The following is an 8,100-nucleotide window of genomic DNA, read 5'->3' as shown; positions in this document are numbered from 1 at the left end:
CCCCAGAGCAGAACTTGGTATACTTGTAGGCTATGCCAATGGTGGAAGAGGATACAGAATCCTAGACCCTAATACATGTACTGTCAAAGAATGCCATGTCGTATATATAGATGGCAACAGTGTTTTGCAAGCTCCTATGCAAGCTGAATCCACAGTACAGAATCCTATAGAGGATCTTACCTTTAGTGAATTTGCTATTTGGCAGCCTGCACAGACCACCTGTGAGCAGGCAGGTCCCCCTTCACAAGAAAGCACTGAATCAGAAGGGGAAGCAGGAAGTCCCAAGAGAAACAGAGACAACCACAGTTACTGTGAGAAAGTCAGCAAGGAGCAATAAAGGCGTACCACCGCTAAGACTTGGAATTTGTGCAACAGTACAACCTGTCAAAGAACCCTCAACTTGGAAAGAAATAAATCAGCTACCTGATCCAGAAAGAAAGTGGAGGAGTGGGGCATCAAACTCGGTTCTCCCAGATAAGAGAGCTATGGCTGACCCAAGGCCATTCCAGCAGGTGCAAGTGGAGGAGTGGGGTATCAAACTCGGTTCTCCCAGAGAAGAGAGCTCTGGCTGACCCAAGAACATTCTAGCAGCTGCAAGTGGAGAAGTGGGGAATGAAACCCGGTTCTCCCAGATAAGAGAGCTATGGCTGACCCAAGACCATTCCAGCAGGTGCAAGTGGAGAAGGGGGGAATCAAACCCGGTTCTCTCAGATAAGAGAGCTCTGGCTGACCCAAGCCCATTCCAGCAGGTGCAAGTGGAGGAGGGGGGAATGAAACCCGGTTCTCCCAGATAAGAGAGCTCTGGCTGACCCAAGGCCATTCCAGCAGGTGCAAGTGAAGGAGGGGGGAATCAAACCCGGTTCTCCCAGATAAGAGAGCTCTGGCTGACCCAAGGCCATTCCAGCAGGTGCAAGTGGAGGAGGGGGGAATGAAACCCGGTTCTCCCAGATAAGAGAGCTCTGGCTGACCCAAGGCCATTCCAGCAGGTGCAGGTGGAGGAGTGGGGCATCAAACTCGGTTCTCCCAGATAAGAGAGCTCTGGCTGACCCAAGGCCATTCCAGTAGATGCAAGTGGAGGAGGGGGGAATCAAACCCGGTTCTCCCAGATAAGAGAGCTCTGGCTGACCCAAGGCCATTCCAGCAGGTGCAGGTGGAGGAGTGGGGCATCAAACCCGGTTCTCCCAGATAAGAGAGCTATGGCTGACCCAAGGCCATTCCAGCAGCTGCAAGTGCAGGAGTGGGGAATCAAACCCGGTTCTCCCTGATAAGAGAGCTATGGCTCACCCAAGGCCATTCCAGCAGCTGCAAGTGGAGGAGTGGGGAATCAAGGACAGTTCTCCCAGATAAGAGAGCTCTGGCTGACCCAAGGCCATTCCAGCAGCTGCAAGTGGAGGAGGGGGGAATCAAACCCGGTTCTCGCAGATAAGAGAGCTCTGGCTGACCCAAGGCCATTCCAGCAGCTGCAAGTGGAGGAGTGGGGAATCAAACCCGTTTCTCCCAGATAAGAGAGCTCTGGCTGACCCAAGGCCATTCCAGCAGCTGCAAGTGGTGAAGGGGGGAATCAAACTGGGTTCTCCCAGATAAGAGAGCTCTGGCTGATCCAAGGCCATTCCAGCAGCTGCAAGTGGAGGAGGGGGGAATCAAACTGGGTTCTCCCAGATAAGAGAGCTCTGGCTGACCGAAGGCCATTCCAGCAGCTGCAAGTGGAGGAGTGGGGAATCAAACCCGATTCTCCCAGATAAGAGAGCTCTGGCTGACCCAAGGCCATTCCAGCAGCTGCAAGTGGAGGAGGGGGGAATCAAACCCAGTTCTCGCAGATAAGAGAGCTCTGGCTGACCCAAGGCCATTCCAGCAGCTGGAAGTGGAGGAGTGGGGAATCAAACCCGGTTCTCCCAGATAAGAGAGCTCAGGCTGACCCAAGGCCATTCCAGCAGCTGCAAGTGGAGGAGTGGGGAATCCAACCCGGTTCTCCCAGATAAGAGAGCTCTGGCTGACCCAAGGCCATTCCAGCAGCTGCAAGTGGAGGAGTGGGGAATCAAACCCGGTTCTCCCAGATAAGAGAGCTATGGGTGACCCAAGGCCATTCCAGTAGGTGCAAGCGGAGGAGTGGGGAATCAAACCGGTTCTCCCATATAAGATAGCTCTGGCTGACCCAAGGCCATTCCAGCAGCTGCAAGTGGAGGAGGGGGGAATCAAACCTGGTTCTCCCATATAAGATAGCTCTGGCTGACCCAAGGCCATTCCAGCAGCTGCAAGTGGAGGAATGGGGAATCAAACCCGGTTCTCCCAGATAAGAGAGCTCTGGCTGACCCAAGGCCATTCCAGCAGCTGGAAGTGGAGGAGTGGGGAATCCAACCCGGTTCTCCCTGATAAGAGAGCTATGGCTCCCCAAGGCCATTCCAGCAGGTGCAAGTGGAGGAGTGGGGCATCAAACCCGGTTCTCCCAGATAAGAGAGCTATGGCTGACCCAAGGCCATTCCAGCAGGTGTAAGTGGAGGAATGGGGAATCAAACCCGGTTCTCCCAGATAAGAGAGCTCTGGCTGACCCAAGGCCATTCCAGCAGCTGGAAGTGGAGGAGTGGGGAATCCAACCCGGTTCTCCCTGATAAGAGAGCTATGGCTCACCCAAGGCCATTCCAGCAGGTGCAAGTGGAGGAGTGGGGCATCAAACCCGGTTCTCCCAGATAAGAGAGCTATGGCTGACCCAAGGCCATTCCAACAGGTGCAGGTGGAGGAGTGGGGCATCAAACCCAGTTCTCCCAGATAAAAGAGCTCTGGCTGACCCAAGGCCATTCCAGCAGGTGCAGGTGGAGGAGTGGGGCATCAAACCCGGTTCTCCCAGATAAAAGAGCTCTGGCTGACCCAAGGCCATTCCAGCAGCTGCAGGTGCAGGAGTGGGGAATCCAACCCGGTTCTCCCTGATAAGAGAGCTATGGCTCACCCAAGGCCATACCAGCAGGTGCAAGTGGAGGAGTGGGGAATCAAACCCGGTTCTCCCAGATAAGAGAGCTCTGGCTGACCCAAGGCCATTCCAGCAGCTGCAAGTGGAGGAGTGGGGAATCAAACCTGGTTCTCCCAGATAAGAGAGCCATGGCTGACCCAAGGCCATTCCAGCAGGTGTAAGTGGAGGAGTAGGGAATCCAACTCGGTTCTTCCAGATAAGAGAGTTCTGGCTGACCCAAGGCCATTCCAGCAGCTGCAAGTGGAGGAGTGGGGAATCAAACCTGGTTCTCCCAGATAAGAGAGCCATGGCTGACCCAAGGCCATTCCAGCAGGTGTAAGTGGAGGAGTAGGGAATCCAACTCGGTTCTCCCAGATAAGAGAGTTCTGGCTGACCCAAGGCCATTCCAGCAGCTGCAAGTGGAGGAGGGGGGAATCAAACCCGGTTCTCCCAGATAAGAGAGCTCTGGCTGACCCAAGGCCATTCCAGCAGGTGCGAGTGGAGGAGTGGGGAATCAAATCCCGTCCTCCCAGGTAAGAGAGCTCTGGCTGACCCAAGGCCATTTCAGCAGGTGCAAGTGGAGGAGGGGGGAATCAAACCCGGTTCTCCCAGATAAGAGAGCTCTGGCTGACCCAAGGCCATTCCAGCAGGTGCAAGTGGAGGAGGGGGGAATCAAACTGGGTTCTCCCAGATAAGAGAGCTCTGGCTGACCGAAGGCCATTCCAGCAGCTGCAAGTGGAGGAGTGGGGAATCAAACCCGATTCTCCCAGATAAGAGAGCTCTGGCTGACCCAAGGCCATTCCAGCAGCTGCAAGTGGAGGAGTGGGGAATCAAACCCGGTTCTCCCAGATAAGAGAGCTCAGGCTGACCCAAGGCCATTCCAGCAGCTGCAAGTGGAGGAGTGGGGAATCCAACCCGGTTCTCCCAGATAAGAAAGCTCTGGCTGACCCAAGGCCATTCCAGCAGCTGCAAGTGGAGGAGTGGGGAATCCAACCCGGTTCTTCCAGATAAGAGAGCTATGGGTGACCCAAGGCCATTCCAGTAGGTGCAAGCGGAGGAGTGGGGAATCAAACCGGTTCTCTCATATAAGATAGCTCTGGCTGACCCAAGGCCATTCCAGCAGCTGCAAGTGGAGGAGGGGGGAATCAAACCTCGTTCTCCCATATAAGATAGCTCTGGCTGACCCAAGGCCATTCCAGCAGGTGTAAGTGGAGGAATGGGGAATCAAACCCGGTTCTCCCAGATAAGAGAGCTCTGGCTGACCCAAGGCCATCCCAGCAGCTGGAAGTGGAGGAGTGGGGAATCCAACCCGGTTCTCCCTGATAAGAGAGCTATGGCTCACCCAAGGCCATTCCAGCAGGTGCAAGTGGAGGAGTGGGGCATCAAACCCGGTTCTCCCAGATAAGAGAGCTATGGCTGACCCAAGGCCATTCCAGCAGGTGTAAGTGGAGAATGGGGAATCAAACCCGGTTCTCCCAGATAAGAGAGCTCTGGCTGACCCAAGGCCATTCCAGCAGCTGGAAGTGGAGGAGTGGGGAATCCAACCTGGTTCTCCCTGATAAGAGAGCTATGGCTCACCCAAGGCCATACCAGCAGGTGCAAGTGGAGGAGTGGGGAATCAAACCCGGTTCTCCCAGATAAGAGAGCTCTGGCTGACCCAAGGCCATTCCAGCAGCTGCAAGTGGAGGAGTGGGGAATCAAACCTGGTTCTCCCAGATAAGAGAGCCATGGCTGACCCAAGGCCATTCCAGCAGGTGTAAGTGGAGGAGTAGGGAATCCAACTCGGTTCTCCCAGATAAGAGAGTTCTGGCTGACCCAAGGCCATTCCAGCAGCTGCAAGTGGAGGAGTGGGGAATCAAACCTGGTTCTCCCAGATAAGAGAGCCATGGCTGACCCAAGGCCATTCCAGCAGGTGTAAGTGGAGGAGTAGGGAATCCAACTCGGTTCTCCCAGATAAGAGAGTTCTGGCTGACCCAAGGCCATTCCAGCAGCTGCAAGTGGAGGAGGGGGGAATCAAACCCGGTTCTCCCAGATAAGAGAGCTCTGGCTGACCCAAGGCCATTCCAGCAGGTGCGAGTGGAGGAGTGGGGAATCAAATCCCGTCCTCCCAGGTAAGAGAGCTCTGGCTGACCCAAGGCCATTCCAGCAGGTGCAAGTGGAGGAGGGGGGAATCAAACCCGGTTCTCCCAGATAAGAGAGCTATGGCTGACTCAAGGCCATTCCAGCAGGTGCAAGTGGAGGAGGGGGGAATCAAACTGGGTTCTCCCAGATAAGAGAGCTCTGGCTGACCGAAGGCCATTCCAGCAGCTGCAAGTGGAGGAGTGGGGAATCAAACCCGATTCTCCCAGATAAGAGAGCTCTGGCTGACCCAAGGCCATTCCAGCAGGTGCAAGTGGAGGAGGGGGGAATCAAACCCGGTTCTCGCAGATAAGAGAGCTCTGGCTGACCCAAGGCCATTCCAGCAGCTGGAAGTGGAGGAGTGGGGAATCAAACCCGGTTCTCCCAGATAAGAGAGCTCAGGCTGACCCAAGGCCATTCCAGCAGCTGCAAGTGGAGGAGTGGGGAATCCAACCCGGTTCTCCCAGATAAGGGAGCTCTGGCTGACCCAAGGCCATTCCAGCAGCTGCAAGTGGAGGAGTGGGGAATCAAACCCGGTTCTCCCAGATAAGAGAGCTATGGCTGACCCAAGGCCATTCCAGTAGGTGCAAGCGGAGGAGTGGGGAATCAAACCGGTTCTCCCATATAAGATAGCTCTGGCTGACCCAAGGCCATTCCAGCAGCTGCAAGTGGAGGAGGGGGGAATCAAACCTCGTTCTCCCATATAAGATAGCTCTGGCTGACCCAAGGCCATTCCAGCAGGTGTAAGTGGAGGAATGGGGAATCAAACCCGGTTCTCCCAGATAAGAGAGCTCTGGCTGACCCAAGGCCATTCCAGCAGCTGGAAGTGGAGGAGTGGGGAATCCAACCCGGTTCTCCCTGATAAGAGAGCTATGGCTCACCCAAGGCCATGCTAGCAGGTGCAAGTGGAGGAGTGGGGCATCAAACCCGGTTCTCCCAGATAAGAGAGCTATGGCTGACCCAAGGCCATTCCAGCAGGTGTAAGTGGAGGAATGGGGAATCAAACCCGGTTCTCCCAGATAAGAGAGCTCTGGCTGACCCAAGGCCATTCCAGCAGCTGGAAGTGGAGGAGTGGGGAATCCAACCCGGTTCTCCCTGATAAGAGAGCTATGGCTCACCCAAGGCCATTCCAGCAGGTGCAAGTGGAGGAGTGGGGCATCAAACCCGGTTCTCCCAGATAAGAGAGCTATGGCTGACCCAAGGCCATTCCAGCAGGTGCAGGTGGAGGAGTGGGGCATCAAACCCAGTTCTCCCAGATAAAAGAGCTCTGGCTGACCCAAGGCCATTCCAGCAGGTGCAGGTGGAGGAGTGGGGCATCAAACCCGGTTCTCCCAGATAAAAGAGCTCTGGCTGACCCAAGGCCATTCCAGCAGCTGCAAGTGCAGGAGTGGGGAATCCAACCCGGTTCTCCCTGATAAGAGAGCTATGGCTCACCCAAGGCCATTCCAGCAGGTGCAAGTGGAGGAGTGGGGAATCAAACCCGGTTCTCCCAGATAAGAGAGCTCTGGCTGACCCAAGGCCATTCCAGCAGCTGCAAGTGGAGGAGTGGGGAATCAAACCTGGTTCTCCCTGATAAGAGAGCTATGGCTCACCCAAGGCCATTCCAGCAGCTGGAAGTGAAGGAGTGGGGAATCCAACCCGGTTCTCCCTGATAAGAGAGCTATGGCTCACCCAAGGCCATTCCAGCAGGTGCAAGTGGAGGAGTGGGGAATCAAACCCGGTTCTCCCAGATAAGAGAGCTCTGGCTGACCCAAGGCCATTCCAGCAGCTGGAAGTGGAGGAGTGGGGAATCCAACCCGGTTCTCCCTGATAAGAGAGCTATGGCTCACCCAAGGCCATGCTAGCAGGTGCAAGTGGAGGAGTGGGGCATCAAAGCCGGTTCTCCCAGATAAGAGAGCTATGGCTGACCCAAGGCCATTCCAGCAGGTGTAAGTGGAGGAATGGGGAATCAAACCCGGTTCTCCCAGATAAGAGAGCTCTGGCTGACCCAAGGCCATTCCAGCAGCTGGAAGTGGAGGAGTGAGGAATCCAACCCGGTTCTCCCTGATAAGAGAGCTATGGCTCACCCAAGGCCATTCCAGCAGGTGCAAGTGGAGGAGTGGGGCATCAAACCCGGTTCTCCCAGATAAGAGAGCTATGGCTGACCCAAGGCCATTCCAGCAGGTGCAGGTGGAGGAGTGGGGCATCAAACCCAGTTCTCCCAGATAAAAGAGCTCTGGCTGACCCAAGGCCATTCCAGCAGGTGCAGGTGGAGGAGTGGGGCATCAAACCCGGTTCTCCCAGATAAAAGAGCTCTGGCTGACCCAAGGCCATTCCAGCAGCTGCAAGTGCAGGAGTGGGGAATCCAACCCGGTTCTCCCTGATAAGAGAGCTATGGCTCACCCAAGGCCATTCCAGCAGCTGCAAGTGGAGGAGTGGGGAATCAAACCTGGTTCTCCCAGATAAGAGAGCCATGGCTGACCCAAGGCCATTCCAGCAGCTGCAAGGGGAGGAGTGGGGAATCAAACCTGGTTCTCCCAGATAAGAGAGCCATGGCTGACCCAAGGCCATTCCAGCAGCTGCAAGGGGAGGAGTGGGGAATCAAACCTGGTTCTCCCAGATAAGAGAGCCATGGCTGACCCAAGGCCATTCCAGCAGCTGCAAGTGGAGGAGTGGGGAATCAAACCTGGTTCTCCCAGATAAGAGAGCCATGGCTGACCCAAGGCCATTCCAGCAGCTGCAAGGGGAGATGGGGGGAATCAAACCGGGTTCTTCCTTATAAGAGTTCCTCGCTTCACCGCTGCAGCCAACTGGCGCCTTCTCCTCCCTTCAGCGGGGCGGGGCTAGGGCGGGCGCAGTGATGGTAGAGCCCCGCCTACTGTCACGTGGGGGGGTGGGGGTTTCCCCGGGATTCCCTTTTCCCGGATCTGCGCATGCGCTCTTGGCGTCGGGCCCGGGACCCGCTTCCCGTTCGCCTCCCACGTGGGGCCGCCGCGCGTGCAGCTCTTTGCCTACGTGTCCTTCTGCCAACGTGCCCCGGAAATCCCGCCTCCGTCGCCGCG

Source organism: Heteronotia binoei, chromosome 8, assembly GCF_032191835.1.
Source record: "Heteronotia binoei isolate CCM8104 ecotype False Entrance Well chromosome 8, APGP_CSIRO_Hbin_v1, whole genome shotgun sequence".
NCBI lineage: Eukaryota > Metazoa > Chordata > Lepidosauria > Squamata > Gekkonidae > Heteronotia > Heteronotia binoei.
The sequence above is the reverse complement of the archived record's forward strand: the minus strand, read 5'-3'. Positions refer to the sequence as shown.